At 63.0% G+C, this 21301-nt stretch overlaps 1 long non-coding RNA gene across 2 annotated transcripts in view; it reads right to left on the reverse strand.

The window, feature by feature from the left end:
* Positions 1-8114, reverse strand: part of LOC145534286 (uncharacterized) — a 28979-nt gene extending 20865 nt beyond the window's left edge. Inside the window, exon 1 of one of the 2 annotated variants that reach the window (XR_014074414.1) lies at positions 7364-8114. This is a non-coding gene — a long non-coding RNA (uncharacterized LOC145534286). Of the gene's footprint in view, positions 1-7306 lie in introns of both variants that reach the window. The other variant, XR_014074415.1, reaches the window with a different exon arrangement.
* Positions 8115-21301: the final 13187 nt, after the last annotated feature.

The raw sequence follows: 21301 nt of genomic DNA on the forward strand, positions 1-21301 counted from the left end.
CTGCCCCTCCCCCACTCCTCCCCTAACTCGGCCGCAGAGCCGCCAGGAGCCGCGGGTCGACCAGCGCGACGGGGTTCTAGCCCCTCCCCCCCTTCCCTGACTCCCCCCCTTCCCTAACCCTGACGACGAGCTGCGGGTGCCCGCGGGTCCACCTGCGGGCAGGGCCCCTCCCACTCGCGACCTCGCCCGCGGAGACGGCAGCGCGCGCCCGTCGCCCGGCTGTCAGGCTGTCTGCCCCTCCCCCACTCCTCCCCTAACTCGGCCGCAGAGCCGCCAGGAGCCGCGGGTCGACCAGCGCGACGGGGTTCTAGCCCCTCCCCCCCTTCCCTGACTCCCCCCCTTCCCTAACCCTGACGACGAGCTGCGGGTGCCCGCGGGTCCACCTGCGGGCAGGGCCCCTCCCACTCGCGACCTCGCCCGCGGAGACGGCAGCGCGCGCCCGTCGCCCGGCTGTCAGGCTGTCTGCCCCTCCCCCACTCCTCCCCTAACTCGGCCGCAGAGCCGCCAGGAGCCGCGGGTCGACGAGCCCGACGGGGCTCTATCCCCTCCCCCCCTTCCCTCACCCTGTCGACGAACTGCGGGTGCCCGCGTGTCCACCTGCCGGCAGGGCCTCTCCCACTCGCGACCTCGCCCGCCGAGCCGCCAGCGCGAGCCCGTCTCCCGGCTGTCAGGGTGTCTGCCCCTCCTCCCCCCTTTCCTCACTCTGCGCCGAGCTGGCGGTGCCCGCGTGTCCACCTGTCGGCCGGGCCTCTCGCACTCGCGACCTCTGCCGCCGAGCCGCCAGCGCGCGCGCGTCGCCCGCCTGGCAGGGACTCCGCCCCTCCTCCCTCCTTCCCTCACTCTGTCGCCGAGCTGGCGGTGCCCGCGGGTCCAGCTGTCGGCAGGGCCTCTCCCACTCGCGACCTCGCCCGCCGAGCCGCCAGCACGCGCCCGTCGCCCGGTTGTCAGGGTGTCTGCCCCTCCCCCCCTTCCCTCACTCTGCCGCCGAGCTGGCGGTGCCCGCGTGTCCACCTGTCGGCCGGGCCTCTCGCACTCGCGAACTTTGGCGCCCAGCCGCCGGCGCGCGCGCGTCGCCCGCCTGGCAGGGAGTCTGCCCCTCCCCCCCCTTCCCTAACTCGGCCGCAGAGCCGCCAGGAGCCGCGGGTCGACGAGCCCGACGGGGCTCTATCCCCTCCCCCCCTTCCCTAACCCTGTCGACGAGCTGCGGGTGCCCGCGGGTCCACCTGCGGGCAGGGCCTCTCCCACTCGCGACCTCGCCCGCCGAGCCGGCAGCGCGCGCCCGTCGCCCGGCTGTCAGGCTGTCTGCCCCTCCCCCCCTCCTCCCCTAACTCGGCCGCAGAGCCGCTTGGAGCCGCGGGTCGACGAGCCCGACGGGGTTCTAGCCCCTCCCCCCCTTCCCTAACTCCCCCCCTTCCCTAACCCTGTCGACGAGCTGCGGGTGCCCGCGGGTCCACCTGCGGGCAGGGCCCCTCCCACTCGCGACCTCGCCCGCCGAGACGGCAGCGCGCGCCCGTCGCCCGGCTGTCAGGCTGTCTGCCCCTCCCCCCCTCCTCCCCTAACTCGGCCGCAGAGCCGCCAGGAGCCGCGGGTCGACGAGCCCGACGGGGTTCTATCCCCTCCCCCCCTTCCCTAACTCCCCCCCCTTCCCTAACTCTCGACGAGCTGCGGGTGCCCGCGTGTCCACCTGCGGGCAGGGCCTCTCCCACTCGCGACCTCGCCAGCCGAGGCGCCAGCGCGCGCCCGTCGCCCGGTTGTCAGGCTGTCTGCCCCTCCCCCCCTTCCCTCACTCTGCCGCCGAGCTGGCGGTGCCCGCGTGTCCACCTGTCGGCCGGGCCTCTCGCACTCGCGACCTCTGCCGCCGAGCCGCCAGCGCGCGCGCGTCGCCCGCCTGGCAGGGACTCCGCCCCTCCTCCCTCCTTCCCTCACTCTGCCGCCGAGCTGGCGGTGCCCGCGTGTCCACCTGTCGGCCGGGCCTCTCGCACTCGCGACCTATGGCGCCCAGCCGCCAGCGCGCGCGCGTCGCCCGCCTGGCAGGGACTCCGCCCCTCCTCTCTCCTTCCCTCACTCTGCCGCCGAGCTGGCGGTGCCCGCGGGTCCAGCTGTCGGCCGGGCCTCTCCCACTCGCGACCTCGCCCGCCGAGCCGCCAGCACGCGCCCGTCGCCCGGTTGTCAGGGTGTCTGCCCCTCCCCCCCTTCCCTCACTCTGCCGCCGAGCTGGCGGTGCCCGCGTGTCCACCTGTCGGCCGGGCCTCTCGCACTCGCGAACTATGGCGCCCAGCCGCCGGCGCGCGCGCGTCGCCCGCCTGGCAGGGAGTCTGCCCCTCCCCCCCCTTCCCTAACTCGGCCGCAGAGCCGCCAGGAGCCGCGGGTCGACGAGCCCGACGGGGTTCTAGCCCCTCCCCCCCTTCCCTAACTCCCCCCCTTCCCTAACCCTGTCGACGAGCTGCGGGTGCCCGAGGGTCCACCTGTCGGCCGGGCCTCTCGCACTCGCGACCTCTGCCGCCGAGACAGCAGCGCGCGCCCGTCGCCCGGCTGTCAGGCTGTCTGCCCCTCCCCCACTCCTCCCCTAACTCGGCCGCAGAGCCGCCAGGAGCCGCGGGTCGACCAGCGCGACGGGGTTCTAGCCCCTCCCCCCCTTCCCTAACTCCCCCCCTTCCCTAACCCTGACGACGAGCTGCGGGTGCCCGCGTGTCCACCTGCCGGCAGGGCCTCTCCCACTCGCGACCTCGCCCGCCGAGCCGCCAGCGCGAGCCCGTCTCCCGGCTGTCAGGGTGTCTGCCCCTCCTCCCCCCTTTCCTCACTCTGCGCCGAGCTGGCGGTGCCCGCGTGTCCACCTGTCGGCCGGGCCTCTCGCACTCGCGACCTCTGCCGCCGAGCCGCCAGCGCGCGCGCGTCGCCCGCCTGGCAGGGACTCCGCCCCTCCTCCCTCCTTCCCTCACTCTGTCGCCGAGCTGGCGGTGCCCGCGGGTCCAGCTGTCGGCAGGGCCTCTCCCACTCGCGACCTCGCCCGCCGAGCCGCCAGCACGCGCCCGTCGCCCGGTTGTCAGGGTGTCTGCCCCTCCCCCCCTTCCCTCACTCTGCCGCCGAGCTGGCGGTGCCCGCGTGTCCACCTGTCGGCCGGGCCTCTCGCACTCGCGAACTTTGGCGCCCAGCCGCCGGCGCGCGCGCGTCGCCCGCCTGGCAGGGAGTCTGCCCCTCCCCCCCCTTCCCTAACTCGGCCGCAGAGCCGCCAGGAGCCGCGGGTCGACGAGCCCGACGGGGCTCTATCCCCTCCCCCCCTTCCCTAACCCTGTCGACGAGCTGCGGGTGCCCGCGGGTCCACCTGCGGGCAGGGCCTCTCCCACTCGCGACCTCGCCCGCCGAGCCGGCAGCGCGCGCCCGTCGCCCGGCTGTCAGGCTGTCTGCCCCTCCCCCCCTCCTCCCCTAACTCGGCCGCAGAGCCGCTTGGAGCCGCGGGTCGACGAGCCCGACGGGGTTCTAGCCCCTCCCCCCCTTCCCTAACTCCCCCCCTTCCCTAACCCTGTCGACGAGCTGCGGGTGCCCGCGGGTCCACCTGCGGGCAGGGCCCCTCCCACTCGCGACCTCGCCCGCCGAGACGGCAGCGCGCGCCCGTCGCCCGGCTGTCAGGCTGTCTGCCCCTCCCCCCCTCCTCCCCTAACTCGGCCGCAGAGCCGCCAGGAGCCGCGGGTCGACGAGCCCGACGGGGTTCTATCCCCTCCCCCCCTTCCCTAACTCCCCCCCCTTCCCTAACTCTCGACGAGCTGCGGGTGCCCGCGTGTCCACCTGCGGGCAGGGCCTCTCCCACTCGCGACCTCGCCAGCCGAGGCGCCAGCGCGCGCCCGTCGCCCGGTTGTCAGGCTGTCTGCCCCTCCCCCCCTTCCCTCACTCTGCCGCCGAGCTGGCGGTGCCCGCGTGTCCACCTGTCGGCCGGGCCTCTCGCACTCGCGACCTCTGCCGCCGAGCCGCCAGCGCGCGCGCGTCGCCCGCCTGGCAGGGACTCCGCCCCTCCTCCCTCCTTCCCTCACTCTGCCGCCGAGCTGGCGGTGCCCGCGTGTCCACCTGTCGGCCGGGCCTCTCGCACTCGCGACCTATGGCGCCCAGCCGCCAGCGCGCGCGCGTCGCCCGCCTGGCAGGGACTCCGCCCCTCCTCTCTCCTTCCCTCACTCTGCCGCCGAGCTGGCGGTGCCCGCGGGTCCAGCTGTCGGCCGGGCCTCTCCCACTCGCGACCTCGCCCGCCGAGCCGCCAGCACGCGCCCGTCGCCCGGTTGTCAGGGTGTCTGCCCCTCCCCCCCTTCCCTCACTCTGCCGCCGAGCTGGCGGTGCCCGCGTGTCCACCTGTCGGCCGGGCCTCTCGCACTCGCGAACTATGGCGCCCAGCCGCCGGCGCGCGCGCGTCGCCCGCCTGGCAGGGAGTCTGCCCCTCCCCCCCCTTCCCTAACTCGGCCGCAGAGCCGCCAGGAGCCGCGGGTCGACGAGCCCGACGGGGTTCTAGCCCCTCCCCCCCTTCCCTAACTCCCCCCCTTCCCTAACCCTGTCGACGAGCTGCGGGTGCCCGAGGGTCCACCTGTCGGCCGGGCCTCTCGCACTCGCGACCTCTGCCGCCGAGACAGCAGCGCGCGCCCGTCGCCCGGCTGTCAGGCTGTCTGCCCCTCCCCCACTCCTCCCCTAACTCGGCCGCAGAGCCGCCAGGAGCCGCGGGTCGACCAGCGCGACGGGGTTCTAGCCCCTCCCCCCCTTCCCTAACTCCCCCCCTTCCCTAACCCTGACGACGAGCTGCGGGTGCCCGCGGGTCCACCTGCGGGCAGGGCCCCTCCCACTCGCGACCTCGCCCGCGGAGACGGCAGCGCGCGCCCGTCGCCCGGCTGTCAGGCTGTCTGCCCCTCCCCCACTCCTCCCCTAACTCGGCCGCAGAGCCGCCAGGAGCCGCGGGTCGACCAGCGCGACGGGGTTCTAGCCCCTCCCCCCCTTCCCTAACTCCCCCCCTTCCCTAACCCTGACGACGAGCTGCGGGTGCCCGCGGGTCCACCTGCGGGCAGGGCCCCTCCCACTCGCGACCTCGCCCGCCGAGACGGCAGCGCGCGCCCGTCGCCCGGCTGTCAGGCTGTCTGCCCCTCCCCCACTCCTCCCCTAACTCGGCCGCAGAGCCGCCAGGAGCCGCGGGTCGACGAGCCCGACGGGGCTCTATCCCCTCCCCCCCTTCCCTCACCCTGTCGACGAACTGCGGGTGCCCGCGTGTCCACCTGCCGGCAGGGCCTCTCCCACTCGCGACCTCGCCCGCCGAGCCGCCAGCGCGAGCCCGTCTCCCGGCTGTCAGGGTGTCTGCCCCTCCTCCCCCCTTTCCTCACTCTGCGCCGAGCTGGCGGTGCCCGCGTGTCCACCTGTCGGCCGGGCCTCTCGCACTCGCGACCTCTGCCGCCGAGCCGCCAGCGCGCGCGCGTCGCCCGCCTGGCAGGGACTCCGCCCCTCCTCCCTCCTTCCCTCACTCTGTCGCCGAGCTGGCGGTGCCCGCGGGTCCAGCTGTCGGCCGGGCCTCTCCCACTGGCGACCTCGCCCGCCGAGCCGCCAGCACGCGCCCGTCGCCCGGTTGTCAGGGTGTCTGCCCCTCCCCCCCTTCCCTCACTCTGCCGCCGAGCTGGCGGTGCCCGCGTATCCACCTGTCGGCCGGGCCTCTCGCACTCGCGACCTATGGCGCCCAGCCGCCAGCGCGCGCGCGTCGCCCGCCTGGCAGGGAGTCTGCCCCTCCCCCCCTTCCCTAACTCGGCCGCAGAGCCGCCAGGAGCCGCGGGTCGACGAGCCCGACGGGGCTCTATCCCCTCCCCCCCTTCCCTAACCCTGTCGACGAGCTGCGGGTGCCCGCGGGTCCACCTGCGGGCAGGGCCTCTCCCACTCGCGACCTCGCCCGCCGAGCCGGCAGCGCGCGCCCGTCGCCCGGCTGTCAGGCTGTCTGCCCCTCCCCCCCTCCTCCCCTAACTCGGCCGCAGAGCCGCCAGGAGCCGCGGGTCGACGAGTCCGAAGGGGTTCTATCCCCTCCCCCCCTTCCCTAACTCCCCCCCTTCCCTAACTCTCGACGAGCTGCGGGTGCCGGCGTGTCCACCTGCGGGCGGGGCCTCTCCCAATCGCGACCTCGCCCGCCGAGCCGCCAGCGCGCGCCCGTCGCCCGGCTGTCAGGCTGTCTGCCCCTCCCCCACTCCTCCCCTAACTCGGCCGCAGAGCCGCCAGGAGCCGCGGGTCGACGAGCCCGACGGGGTTCTATCCCCTCCCCCCCTTCCCTAACTTCCCCCCTTCCCTAACTCTCGACGAGCTGCGGGTGCCCGCGTGTCCACCTGCGGGCAGGGCCTCTCCCACTCGCGACCTCGCCAGCCGAGGCGCCAGCGCGCGCCCGTCGCCCGGTTGTCAGGCTGTCTGCCCCTCCCCCCCTTCCCTCACTCTGCCGCCGAGCTGGCGGTGCCCGCGTGTCCACCTGTCGGCCGGGCCTCTCGCACTCGCGACCTCTGCCGCCGAGCCGCCAGCGCGCGCGCGTCGCCCGCCTGGCAGGGACTCCGCCCCTCCTCCCTCCTTCCCTCACTCTGCCGCCGAGCTGGCGGTGCCCGCGTGTCCACCTGTCGGCCGGGCCTCTCGCACTCGCGACCTCTGCCGCCGAGCCGCCAGCGCGCGCGCGTCGCCCGCCTGGCAGGGACTCCGCCCCTCCTCCCTCCTTCCCTCACTCTGCCGCCGAGCTGGCGGTGCCCGCGGGTCCAGCTGTCGGCCGGGCCTCTCCCACTCGCGACCTCGCCCGCCGAGCCGCCAGCACGCGCCCGTCGCCCGGTTGTCAGGGTGTCTGCCCCTCCCCCCCCTTCCCTCACTCTGCCGCCGAGCTGGCGGTGCCCGCGTGTCCACCTGTCGGCCGGGCCTCTCGCACTCGCGACCTATGGCGCCCAGCCGCCGGCGCGCGCGCGTCGCCCGCCTGGCAGGGACTCCGCCCCTCCTCCCTCCTTCCCTCACTCTGCCGCCGAGCTGGCGGTGCCCGCGGGTCCAGCTGTCGGCCGGGCCTCTCCCACTCGCGACCTCGCCCGCCGAGCCGCCAGCGCGCGCCCGTCGCCCGGTTGTCAGGCTGTCTGCCCCTCCCCCCACTTTCCTCACTCTGCCGCCGAGCTGTCGGTGCCCGCGGGTCCACCTGCCGGCCGGGCCTCTCCCACTCGCGACCTCGCCAGCCGAGCCGCCAGCGCGCGCGCGTCGCCCAGTTGTCAGGGTCTCCGCCCCTCCCCCCCTCCTTCCCTCACTGGGCCGCAGAGCGGCCAGCGCCCGCGGGTCGAGCACCCGGACGGACCTCTCCCACTCGCGACCTCTGCCGCCGAGCTGCCGTGTTGATCCCGCTCGACCTCACCCGAGTGGGCTCTCGGCTCGCCCTGCCTTCCGGGGTTGATCTGGTCTCGGCGACCGAGCCGCCAGATCGACCCGTTCTCTTCCGTTTGCTTTTTCTTTTTCAGGTGCGTCGGGTTTGTTGGTTGCGGTTATGTGAGGGACGAGTGCGTGCTTTTGCTTTTGAGGCGCTGCTATATGAACGCGTCGTTTCAAATCCAAGTCTCTTCATTTGTGCCGTTGCTCAACGTTGCTTTTGCCGAAAGAGCCGTCGTCCGGGTCACAAAAGGGCTTTCTCCTGGCGTGCCCAAAGATGGTGACGGGGACACGGACGGGGATGCTGGCGAGTTGTTGTTCTGGGGCGTGTGCTCACACCGTCTGACGTGGGCCTGCGATCCCCCTCGGATGGGAGTGCATTCCGCTGCTCCGTGGGTGGGGAGTCAAGAATCCTTCCCGTCCCGTCCGTCCGTGCGTCCGTCATCCCTCGCCCAGGGACGTTCTCGAGAAGTGTGGGCGGATCCCGTTCTCCTGTCTGCGCCGTTGACTGAGCGGAGAAACGCGAACTAGGATGGGCTCCGTCTGGCAACGAGTCCCCGTCGGTCGCCCACTAAGCTCCTATGCTGGGGCTGGCTCACTGGATAGCTGGTTGGGGGTCGGGCGCCACCTGCCTGTCGGGCGCTTTTTCAGAGGGTCTTGGGGCGGGGCGACCACGGATGGAGCCGGCCCGGGCCGGCTAACTCTTGAATGCCTTGAGGCTGTGGAAGGAGGCGGTGTGGGAGGGGCACCTTGGGACAGAGGTCAAGGGGGCGGGGATAGGTAGCCACTTCGGCTTTTCGGTTTGGGTGGGAAATCTTGACGAAACTTAACTGGATTCGAGAAAACGGGCATTGGATCCCAAGGGAATCGACTTCCTTCTCTCTGGCCTGATCACTTCGCATGGGGGAATCTTAGTTCTCCCGCCAAGGATGTTGAAACCAAGACGTGACAGGTCACGCGGGTCCAGTCTCTCCAGTGAGGTTCAGGGGCAGAACACAAGGGTCAAAGTTCGCCTCGTGACAACGAAACCCTGCGCACCCACCCCACTCCTCCGCCACCCCACCCCCCCCCCCCCCGCGCCGGCCAAATCGGAACACTCCCTTGTCTGCCCAAGACAAGTGCTGGCCGGTGGTGGCTGAGGTGAGGGGGGCAGACTCCCGTTGCACGGGAGTGAGCTTGATCCCGGAGGTGATGAGCTCAGAAAACACAAGCAAATATTCAGAAGAATATCTGTGCACGTTGTCCTTTGCTGACTGTGTCTTTCTGTCTCTGCCCGCACCACCTACACACGCTGCCCACGCCCCCAACGCGTACACACACAGCGCACGCACTCCCGCACGGCCCTACGCAGCACCCGCACACACGCCGGCCACACCCTGCACACCCACTCACACACACACACAGCGTTGTCCTTGGACTGGCTCTGTCTCTCTGCCGGCCCCCCCCCACACCCACGTGGCGCACAGACACACCACCACCCCGACACTGGCCCCCTACACACACGGCCCTATGCGCCACCGCACACAGGCACACACCCCGCACGCACACTCCCACCCCCCCCACCCCGCCCCACTATGTTGTCCTTGGCCTGGCTGTGTGTCTCTCTGCCTCTGCCTCTGCCTCTGCCCCTCCCCCCACTCACAACTACGTGGGACCTGCACACAGCACAGACACACACCCCCCACACACACTGCCCTCCCCCACACGGTCCTATGGGCCACCGCACCCACGCACACACCCGGCACCCACACTGCTTCTCACCCCCCCGCCCCTCCCCCACACACTATGTTGTCCTTGGCCTGGCTGTGTGTCTCTCTGCCCGCCCCCCCCTTAACAACCACGTGGCACCCGCACACAGCACAGACACACCCCCCACCCACCCCCGCCCCTCCCCCTCCACACACTATGTTGTCCTTGGCCTGGCTGTGTGTCTCTCTGCCCGCCGCCCCCCTCACACCCACGTGGCACCCGCACACAGCAGAGACACCCCCCCCTACACACACACTGCCCCCCCCCGCGCGGTCCTAGGCGCCTCCGCACACACGCACACACCCCGCACGCACACTCCCCACCCCGCACCCCGAACCCGCCCACCCACACTACGTTGTCCTTGGCCTGGCTGTCTCTCTCTGCCTCTGTCACTGCCCGCCCCTCCCACACCCGCACCCACAGGCGCACACACCCCCGTGGCATTCGCACACAGCACAGACACAATATCCCCCCACACTGCCCCCCTACACACACGGTCCTAGGTGCCATCGCACACACGCACACACCCCGCACGCACACTCCCACCCCCCGCCCCGCCCCCCCCACACTATGTTGTCCTTGGCCTGGCTGTGTCTCTTTGCCTCTGCCTCTGCCCCTCCCCCCACTCACCCCTCCGTGGGACCTGCACACAGCACAGACACCCCCCCACACACACACACTGCCCCCCCCACGGTCCTATGGGCCACCGCACACACCCCGCACCCACACTCCCCCCCGCCCCCTCCCCCACACACTACGTTGTCCTTGGCCTGGCTGTCTCTCTCTGCCGCTGTCACTGCCCGCTCCCCTCCCCCACACCCGCACCCACAGGCGCACACACCCACGTGGCACCCGCACACAGCACAGACACACCACCCCCCACACACTGCCCGCCCCCCCGCACGGTCCTAGGCGCCTCCGCACACACCCTGCACGCACACTCCCACCCCGCACCCCGACCCCGCCCACACACACTACGTTGTCCTTGGCCTGGCTGTCTCTCTCTGCCTCTGTCACTGCCCGCCCCCCCACACACCCGGACACACCCCCGTGGCATTCCCACACAGCACAGACACAACACCCCACACACGGTCCTATGTGCCGTCGCACACACGCAACACCCCACACACGGTCCTATGCGCCATCGCACACGCGCACACACCCCGCACGCACACTCCCACCCCCCCGCCCCCCCCCCACTATGTTGTCCTTGGCCTGGCTGTGTCTCTCTGCCTCTGCCCCTCCCCCCACTCACACCTCCGTGGGACCTGCACACAGCACAGACACCCCCCCACACACACACTGCCCCCCCACGGTCCTATGGGCCACCGCACACACGCACACACCCCACACCCACACTCCCACCCCCCGCCCGCTCCCCCACACACTACGTTGTCCTTGGCCTGGCTGTCTCTCTCTGCCGCTGTCACTGCCCGCTCCCCTCCCCCACACCCGCACCCACAGGCGCACACACCCACGTGGCACCCGCACACAGCACAGACACACCACCCCCCACACACTGCCCGCCCCCCCGCACAGTCCTAGGCGCCATCGCACACACGCACACACCCCGCACGCACACTCGCACCCCCCACCCCGACCCTCCCCCAAACTATGTTGTCCTTGGCCTGGCTGTGTCCCTCTGCCTCTACCTCTGCCCCTCCCCTCACTCACACTTACGTGGGATCTGCACACAGCACAGACCCACACCCCCACACACACACTGCCCCCCCCCACGGTCCTATGGGGCACCGCACACACGCACACACCCCGCACCCACACTCCCACCCACCCCCCGCCCGCTCCGCCACACAGTACGTTGTCCTTGGCCCGGGTGTGTCTCTCTGCCCGCCCCTCCCCCCCACCCCCCGCTTAACAACCACGTGGCACCCGCACACAGCACAGACACCCCCCCACACACACACTTGCCCCCCACACACTGCCCTCCTTCACACACGGTCCTGTGCGCCACCCCCCCCCACGCACACACCACGCACGCACGCACCCACCCACCCCCGCCCCTCCCCCCACACACATTATGTTATCCTTGACCTGGCTGTGTGTCTCCCTGCCTCTGCCTCTGCCCGCCTCCCCTCACACCCGCACCCACAGGCGCACACACCCACGTGGAACCCACACACGGCACAGACACGCCCCCCACACACACTGTGTGGTGTCCCTGTCCCTCACTTTCTCCTTCCCTTCTTCATCGTCCCTCTGCCCCTTCCTCCCCACCTCCAGCTTCACAGGACAGGGTGCCTCTAAGGTGCCTCTGCCTGTTAATACACCCTTGACAGGAAGATTTCTACAGTCTGACCCGTCACGCCTGTCACCTGGGGGGGGGCGGGGCGGGTGCGTGGTCAAGCATCCTTGGTATGCTAGGTAGAGCTTTCTCTGTGGAAGGTAACGCTGTTTGCCACTTGGGGCATACCTTCCACGGTCCCTAGTGGTTGACACGCCACCCACTTCACTGAGCAAATCCTAGGAGCCTTCACCGAATCTCTTGCAAAATTCTTCAGAACTGTCAGTCTTCCGGTCACCCCCCATCATCATCAGGCGACGTGTAGAGGACCGATGGAAAAACGGGAGGATTGACTTCTTCCATGGGATCGGATGACCTGAGGAGTAGGATGCTCAAATGGATGCCTGACTTCTTGACGAAAATACGTTGGGGCGGGGAGGGGCAGGACGGTCCACTTAGGAGGTCGGGTTGAACGTGTACACATACGACATGTACATCATACAATCCACAAGCACCTACCAGGCAGCACAGGAAATGTAGGCTTCCTACTTTGGATTCACCTCTGAGGGAAAAGAATCTGAAAACCCGAAACGAGCACGACTTTGTAAACCCACTCTATACTTCATTTCTGCCATAAGGGTGGTGTCATCTGCATATCTGAGGGGATTGCTATTTCTCCCAGCCATTTTGATTCCAGCTTGTGCTTCATCCAGCCCAGCGTGTCTCGTGATGCTGTACTCGGCATGTAAGTTAAATAAGCAGGGTGATGATAGAGAGCCTTGATGGACTCCTTACCCTATTTGGAACCAGCCTGTTGTGTTCCATGTCTAGTTCTTACCTGTTGCTTCCTGACCTGCAGAAATACAGATTTCTCACTACTTTTGTTGTTGTTGTTGTGAATTCCCTAACCTGAGTGAAAAGCGCGAGAGACAGAGAGAAGAGGGGGAGGGACAGGCAGACAGGCAGGGGGGGAAAATAATCATAATCATAAAAAAAAAAAAAAAAAAAAAGGACCTTACCGTTAACTCTGTTGCTTTCCAGATCCAAAGAGACCACAAAGGACCGGAAAGGACACAATGTTTAAAATGGGAATTGGAAAAGACGGACATCCACTTGGTCGCTTCAAACAATAATGCCCCTGTCAGCGGAATAGAATCGTTTCTCTTTTTCTCTCTACCTGGTCCTTCCAGACTTCAGAAACTCTCAGTGAGGATTCTTCTCTCCTTGGCGAGAGAGTGATTTCCATACGTTCCTTAGGGGCCCAGAGGATGTTTCTGTGAAACGGGGATATCCACTTCTGGATGGGAGATTCCTGGGCCACGTGTGTTTGGTCCTTTGCCTGTGGTGCTTCCCCCGAAAGTGGGACTGGATCCTGAAGTTTTCTGAGTTGCCTCCGATATCGGAAGCTCTGTCAGAGGGGACAACCCTCTCTGGGGGGACATTTGCCACCATCTCTTGCCCTTCTGACGGAGAACTCAAAAGGCCCTGTGCCTGAAGCTCTGCAGATGGAAGCTAGAGTGAAGGAGGAAACAGACAGAGCTGGACTCCATCTTAGGCCAGGCTGCGAACATGAGGCTACACGCACGGTCACCCTCCCAATGGACTCTGAACTTTGTGCCCGGTGTCTATAGAAGGGGCATACCAATGGAAAACCGGACACGCACACACACACACGCAGGCGCCTGCCCGCGCGTGCGCGCGCGCGCACACACACACACACACACACACACACACACACCCGGATAAAACAGCCTTTGGGGCTTGTACTTGGACTCTCCGTGGCCTAAAAGAATATGCTAATTATCTCTGTCACAGAACAAAGCCATCAGTTCCATTATGTGTATCAGGATATGACCACAGGCCTGTGAATAAATGTCCACTGTGTATCTCGTCTTATAACACATGAATGATGGGGTTATCGGGATTGTCTTTACCCTTCCTTTGTTTAGGTAAGTCTCAAGGAATTTGGGGTGGTGGGTTCAGACACATACCCCTGAGGTATAAAAGATTTTCACGAATGCTGGTTGGGGTCCTTGGCTAAGAGAAGACTCTGCCTTGGGCCCGCTGGTGTAAGAAACTGCACTCCACTACCTGCATGGTCCTTCTGAGTGAGTTTGTTTCCCAGAACGCGTGGCTACAACAAGAGGACTCGGTGAACATTTCCGACAGAGCTTCCTTGGTGGCTCACACGGTCAAGAGTCTGCCTGCGATGCAGGAGACCCGGGTTCCATCCCCGGGCCAGGAAGGTCTCCTGGAGAAGGGCATGGCAACCCGCTCCAGGACCCGACCCTGACATCTAGAAATCTCCTTGACTGACTCCCCCTGCACCGACTGGTTTCGAATCCGCTCCAGGGATGAACCTGTGTGTTTCCTTGGTTTCCCTACAAGTGCCTCTGAGGAAATACCTGATTGCTTGCACCCCAGGCCTGCTTTCCCAAACCCGTCCATCGACATCACAGCCTCCTGAGAGGAGATATGAGAACTGGTTCACTGAACGGAGGATCTGTGCTCAGAGACTCTTTTCCATGACAGGGAGGCCCGTACTAACTAACCTATTTGGTCCCTCCCTCCTTCCCTCGTTCCTTCCTCCTTTCATTCTGGATTTTCTTTTCTTTTTCTTTCTTTCTTTCATTCTTTCTTTCTCTCTCTCTCTCTCTCTCCCCCTCCCTCCCTCCCTCCCTCTCTGTCTGTCTGTCTTCCTTTCTTTCTTTCTCTCTCTGTCTCTCTCTCTCTCTTTCTTTCCTTCTCTTTCTTTCTCTCTCTCTCTTTCTTTCTCTCCTTCCTTTTTCTCTTTTTCTCTCACGCACACGTGCCTTCTCTCACGGACACGCGCACATGCACGCATTCACACACACACACAGTCACCAGCTCAGCTTTTCATGGGTTCCAGGCAAGTGTCAGAGGAGGGAACGCCTGGGGTCCGGAGTAGGCCGCCGCCCCCACCCCACCCCACGCACGCACCCCTCCGTGCCCTATGGAGTGTTTTGGATTCAAGTGACTTAAGAACCGGCCAGCGCCAGCGGAACGCTCTGCCCCTCCCTCCTTTTCTGTCTCTCTGAAGGCAGGCAGGAAGGAAAAACGCCTCCCACGGAGGAAGATGTCAAGAGATGATGGCTGCTTCGACGCACGTCCGTGATCCTCACATGCATTAGCGGGGTTTCCTGGGTTACGAAAAGGAGGAGACTCCTTTGGCCTGACCCAAGGCGAGTTTGTCCCTCAGCCTCCCTCCCCCCCCCCCCAGGCCCATTCCTCCGCGCGGTGCTGAAGGGGCAGCCTCAAGGTGGAGAAATGGGGGTGGGGTCGGGGCGGATCACCATTCAATCGAGGCAAAGTCCAAAGGCTCTTCCTTGACTGGAAAGCGTTCTGCATTTGAATGAAGCTATCCCACGAGGGGCCCTGCAGGGGGAGCGGGAGGGGGAGGGGGAGGGGGAGGGGAAGGGGAAGGGGGAGGGGGAGGGGAGGGTGGAGGGTGGCGGTGGGGGTGGGGCCCACAGACAATAGCCCCGGCCAGCGGCCGGCCTTGCCTGGCTGAGGAAGCCCTCTGGCGGCGGCGGGGCCACGCCCCCGACTCCTGCAACTCGATCCCTTCAAGGAAACTTCTGCGGTGATTCCTGTCCAGGGGAATCATCAAAGTTGGCCTGTTTCTGAAAAAGGCCTGAGTCACAGCTGTGACAGATTCTCTGGCTCTCTTGACACATGGATTGACCTGCACCCTCCCACCCTGGCAGATCCTTTGGACACGCCTGAAGAGGTCTTTGGCCTCCGTCAGAAAACAAGCCAAGATAGACACACAAATACGTGCTTGTCTAGCCTTGTTGAACAGGCCAAAAATGATGCATGGCCTTGGATTGGAGAGAAATCTGCTCCTCTCACACGCCCGAAGGCAGGAAGTTCTCAGCGGGACAGAACCTGCCTTCACGTCTCAGCGGGACCACCGGGGACGGTCCCCTGGCCCTCACCCGCCCCCAACCCCTAGACCAGCTCCCCCGACTCCTCTCCCCACCCCCCACCACCCCAGCGCCCAGCCACCGAGGGGGGCCCGGGGAGGGATGGAGGTCTCAGCCGCGGTTCTGAGAGGTCACTTGTGAAACCGCCCTAGCTAGGCCGAGACGCCTAGGAGTAATATTGTAAAACATGAAAGAGAACACAAAATGGACTGATGACTCTGAGAGAAGAATTGTAATTGGAGGAAATTTCAGGACTGGCTCTGATATTGCATCCCGGAAAAAGTAAAACTCATACAGAGAGTAGAAAAGTGGTTACTAGGGCTATGGGGAGAGGTTGGTAAAAGGGAACAAATATTCAGCTATAAGATGAATAGAGTCTGAGGATCTCATGTAAAACACGGCAATCTTTTTGACATGTTTTGTATAAATGAAATCTTATGAAGATAAAATCTAAGTAGGAAAGATGGAGGGAAGAAAAAAAAAAGAAGGTGAAATATGTGAGGTGATATGAATTAACTGGATGAGGAATCCTTTCACATCGTAAACACATGAAATCACCACAGTTATATTTCAATTTCTTGCAATTTTATATGTCAATTATACCTCAAAAAAGTTGAAATTTTAAAAAAGATATTACAAGATCTATGAAAAACCGTGAAGATTGTGTCTGGCTTGATAACATTGAGAACGTAGAACTCAGGCGATCCAAAACGTCCCCCTGACTAATAGAGTGTTTGTGTCATCGGTTACTCAATTCTGAATTATCATAGGTTCCAGAATTGTTGGTTGGATGCAAGATTTCAAAGCAGCCACATACTGGAAAACTTAGTTTTAATGAGTTTAGTTCTATTCTCTCAAAGCGGAGAGCTCTATTTAAAGATGATACTTTACGTGGACTTCCTTGATTTTTCCTACGTCGGATCAGAGACGGATGTAGTGAGATATCATGAAGTAATTCCCTGTTTTTCTCTTTATAATTTCCGCGACATGATCCTTCTAGTTAGTAAGAAACATTTGTGTTGCCTTGAAGAGAATTAGATTATTATCATAATAATGGAAAGGGAAAGTAGTAGGTTTATGCTTGGCCCTTTTATATTTAAAATATACCTTTTTGGCTACAGTGTGAGGCATAGGAGATCTAGATCCTGCAATCGAGGAATGAATCTGTGCCCTTTGCAATGGAAGCAAACTGTCTTAATCCCTGGAACCCTAAGGAAGTTCCTCAAAAGAGACGGTTTGCGACTAGGTCAGAAATGATAGTCTTCAAAGGCAATCCCTTTAAGGTCAAAGGAACAAAATTTACTGACTGAAGAAAAGCCTCTGGGTAATACGAATGAGGAGTCTCTGACCTATGAGCAGCCCATCAATACTCCTATTGCCGGCAATAGGAGTAAAGAGGACATCCCATGACACAGAAGGACCTGTCCCAGGAGAGAAGCCCAGGTTCATTCTGCCCGAGAGGAGAAGGCGGGCCGAGCGATGGTCTGGGAAGGGTTTAGAGACTCAGGGTGCGGGCACATGGCTACGCTTGCTGATGAGGGGTCAGATTCCCGATGAGATGAGACGACACGGCTCGCCAGCATGGTGGGGCCGTCAAGAACCCCCTCGAATCTTGCAGACCCTCTGCGACCAATGAGAGAGAGCCAGGCACCACTGCTCAGGGGCACAGCTTCTGCTCTGCTCTTGGCAGGTCCCGGTCACCTGCCACCTTCCTAGGTCTCCAGCAGAGGTAAAGTGAGGCCCAAATGCCGCCTGAGAATCTTTGAGCTCAGAATGGACACTCTCTTTTTTCAGTGGCCTGGAGTGTCATAAGCAATCCAAAGGTGAGCAGAATTAAATGCAAGTAGTCAGAATAGTGGTGAGAACAAAAGGAAATGGCAAGTCATTGTTAACAATCTATTTTGGACTTAAAGTTTTGTGAAGAGAGAGACGGAACCTAGCTTCAGAAGGGGAGGGAGGTCCAGCAAGGTCGAATGAGGCCCACTGGTGGCTGGGGACTCATCTGGAGGAACTTCTCTGAAGAAGGGCCTGGGATCCATCTGAAAGCGGGAGTGAGAACCCAGGCCCGGGAGTGAGTGTCCAGAGCTGGAATGAGAGCTCCTGGGAGACTGACTCGAGCGCGGCTGGTTTCCGGGGCACCCACCTCCCCTTCTCCTCAGCTGATGCCCGCAGGCTGGGTCACGGCCCTTGAGGGAGAAGCCTTGGCAGAAGGTCTCCCCATGGAGGGAGCCCATAGGTGTCTCAGTCTGTCAGTGGCAGTTGCTCGTTTTCTCGGGCTGCCAGCCCATCTGAGCTGTTTCTGTTGGAGGGGAAATCTGCCTGAAGTTATGCCTGAGGCATGAGCTCTCTTATTATCAAATTAGGCGAATATCTGATACATAATGTGAATACCTGGCATACTGCCATGGAATTTCTAAATATCCGTGTGCCGAAAGCTAACTCCATCCCCACGTGTGCGAGCTAATTCAGGTGAACTCGCTCGTGTGGTAGTAGTGGTGAGAGCAGGAGTGGATCGGGAGCGAAAGGACCAGGTGGAATTTCTCGATTCAAATCCATGAATCTCTGAGGACTTCGTGAGCACGTTACACTTTAAGTGTCATTCCTGGCCTGAGAGGGAGCACGAACAGGACTTTTCTGATGGCTTCATGGAGACGTGAGACAGGAGTCGAGATCCACAGTATGCAGCGAGCGGTATCTTTGCTTATAGGCAGATCCAGAAAAAGCTATCAGCTCACTGTTGGTTCTTTCAAAGCACGTAGTAGCTGTGTGGTTGCCCGATAATGTGAGTGCCGTCCACCTAGACTGTACACGCACCTCACGCACCGAGTATCTGTCGGCCTTGTAGATGAGGAGGTGGCTGAGGGGCGTTTGCGCAAGTGACTGGGTTTGAATCTAGACAGCACCCTTTGCTGTGGGCTTGGTGAAGTGCAGGTCCTCAGTACACAGGATTCTCATCCTTCCTGGCCTGTTTCTGGCTCCTCTTCACCATCTGGGTTCCACAAGCCTCATCTTTAGCAGCACCGGTGTGCTCTTACCACAAACCTCCGAACAGCACGTTCTTTCAAGGTGCCTCCTCGTTCTTCACCGCTGGTGCTGGGCTCAGACCGTCCCCTGCCCCACGGCCCTTTCCCGGGCCTTTCCTTTTCACTCTCCCGTGGCTAGAGCTCTGACCCATCCTCCAAGCGCGAGGCCTCTTCTCACTATTTCGCATTCCAGGCAAGCCTACTTATTCTGGGAGTTATTCCCCCTTGATACTTTCTGTCTATAACCAGGACCAGGACCAAGCACACAAATCTCTTTCCACGCAACCCCTTCTTGACGCTCAGCTCTGCCGGGCGTGTTGGTGCTGACTCTCGTACGGATGGTGAGTCGACAGGTGACCGGTGACGGGTGAGCTTTTCATGAACCACGTGGAAAGTATGGTTGGCAAGCCTCTGACACAGATTCCCCCATGGGAAAACATCGTCACCTCCTGAGACAGTCCTGGGAACAAAGTCAACGAACAGAGGATTCAGTGCTTCCGGACACATCGAGTGCTTGTGGCAGACACAACCTGCCCCAGAGCATCCAAGGTCAAGTGTGAGGAAAGGCCTAGGAGTAGCGGGACCGGGGACTGAACAAGTCGGCTCTGCTCCTCTCCCGGCTGCAGTCCAAAGAAACGCCAAACAGGATGCCTCTTTGTTGCCATCGAGTGTCCAGTTCTAAACTTTTGTTAACAATGTATACAATGTTAAGGCGCGGGAGAGCCGGCTTTACTGAAACTTGTGGATCGTGCACTTCTTATCCCTGCTACTGTTTGATACAATTAGAGTTTAAGAGCACCCTGTTTTCCAGGAAAGATACTATATAACGCAAAGGTGCGATTTCTAGTGCCACCTTAATTTCCCCAGTCTCTGGGTACGAGAGCTGAACCAAATGTTGTCTAGTATATTTTCAGGGACATGACAAGCTATTCAGATCCTTCCCGATAGATGTTCTGAAAAAGAACTACTAGCTGCAAGAACTAAATCTCAATTTCAACTCCGGTAGAGGAGAAGCTGCGCTGCTGGCAACAGTTAAGATAAACACTGTATCTTCCCAAGAATAGACTGGGTACCCCCAGCATTTACCTTGAGGCTGCAGCGAGGAAGACTAAGTCTGCCCCTGAACTAGGTCCGTTTCTTTGACTTGAACCTTTATACGTGATTCCTGATATCTTCAGTTTCCGTATGCTGCCTGTAGCCCGAGACGTACAGGGCGCACCCCTCGTCAAGGCTCAGATTTCAAGAGTCTAATACATTTCCATTCAGATACAGATAGCAATCTGCAGAATAGAGAATAATACGTATCTCGTTGGAGCGTTACAGGAATATCATGACATGACACGTGTGGCCCCGCGCGCCCCCAACCACAAGCCCAGATCTCCCGTCTCCCCTCCGAAACCTCCCCCTCCTCCCCCCCATACCCAGCCACCGAGGGGGGCCCGGGGAGGGATGGCGGTCTCAGCCCCGGTTCCGAGAGGTCACTCGTGGAGCCGCCCTAGCTAGGCCGAGACGCCAGATGTGGCTGCCCTGCTGCTTCACGTCCATCTCCGTGAGCCATGCCCCAAAGGCACGTGAAATCATTGAGAGCAAACAGCGCCCCCAGAAAACGCAAAATGATCCTCCTGAACCCCACACGGCCGCCATCTTGGTGGATCCACGTTAGAGGTCGTTGGTAGGTATCCCCACTTGATGCCTGAATAGTACTCACACGGACTCGATTTCTTTTCGCTTTTCCTGGGTGCCCTAGCCAGAGAGATCACGTGGGCCGGAGAGCAAACACAGAACAGAACAGAGCCCCGAACCACAGCCAAGTCGAGGGCGTGCGGAACCGCAGGAACTCACAGAGCCTGTGAGGGGACCCAGATGGGGAAGAAGCGTCCGTGCTCACGTATCTCTGGGGAGGTTGGAAGGGGCGCCCGCCAGCGAGGCAGGTGCCGCGCGAGTGGCCGGAGACGTTTCTCCGTGGGATCTCTCGGGGTGTCGCAGGGTGCCGGGTGCAGGGGCACCCTGGGAGGCCCGGTCCACCGAAAAGCCCGAGAAGTCTTCATGTGGGGCAGGCACGGAATGGTTTCTTGCAGGGCCGGGCGAGGAGAATTCGGGGGCCCATACCTCCAAGCCCCACACGTCTCGAGAGGGTTCCACGTGGCATTCTGAAAGGCCGGGCGACGGAGGGAAGGGGTTCGTGGCTGCGGACAACGCCTGGCTGGAGGAATTCTTTGTCTTTGGCGACGGTTCACCCCGCAGGTCAGGTCATGAGGTTCCTCGACACCTTCCACGGGGCGGATGTTCACAGGAGGAGTGGGGACGGGACGGCGGACTCGCAGGCCACCCTCCTGTCCCCACTGCTCCCCTCCAGAACTGGAGCTCGAATCTAGATGGGCCTCTGACCGCACACATCGCTGGGTTTACGTCGTGCCGGCTTCACCTTCGAGTCTCACAAACTGGCACTCTTGCTGCTTCTAGGAGTGTCCTAGAGAAGAAGACACCGGGTTCCGTACGAGATCAGCTTCTTGGACGCGGCCCTCTGGAGCCCGTGGCTTTGGCTTCAGGGGAAGCACGCTGCCTACGGTATAGCCTGGCCCGGAAGCTCATCCGAGGATTCCTCAGGAGTTCGCGGGCCCCGAGGATTCTGTTTCCGAAAAGCGTTTTCTGGAACCGGGCGACTTGGGGGAACGTGTCACTGGTCTGGAAAATGGAAGGCCGCTGTCAGAGGGTTCAGTGACCTTTACGCTCCCTCCTTTCACTTGAAAGGTGTCTTCTTTTTTCTCCCCACCCCGCCCCCCAACCCCCCGCAACACACACACACCCGACAGCTTGCCTGACCGTTGTTGCTGGGGAGATGAACTCTCAGGAGACGGGAGGCCAAGTCTCTTTCACACCCCGGGGAAGACGATAGGAACGGGTCCCCAGCCGTGCGATGTTTCCGTGTCTCGGCACGGCCGACAGTCTCCTCCTCGTTCTGGGTG

The sequence above is a fragment of the Giraffa tippelskirchi genome, chromosome 14, assembly GCF_054371585.1.
Source record: "Giraffa tippelskirchi isolate mGirTip1 chromosome 14, T2T-mGirTip1v1.2.pri, whole genome shotgun sequence".
NCBI lineage: Eukaryota > Metazoa > Chordata > Mammalia > Artiodactyla > Giraffidae > Giraffa > Giraffa tippelskirchi.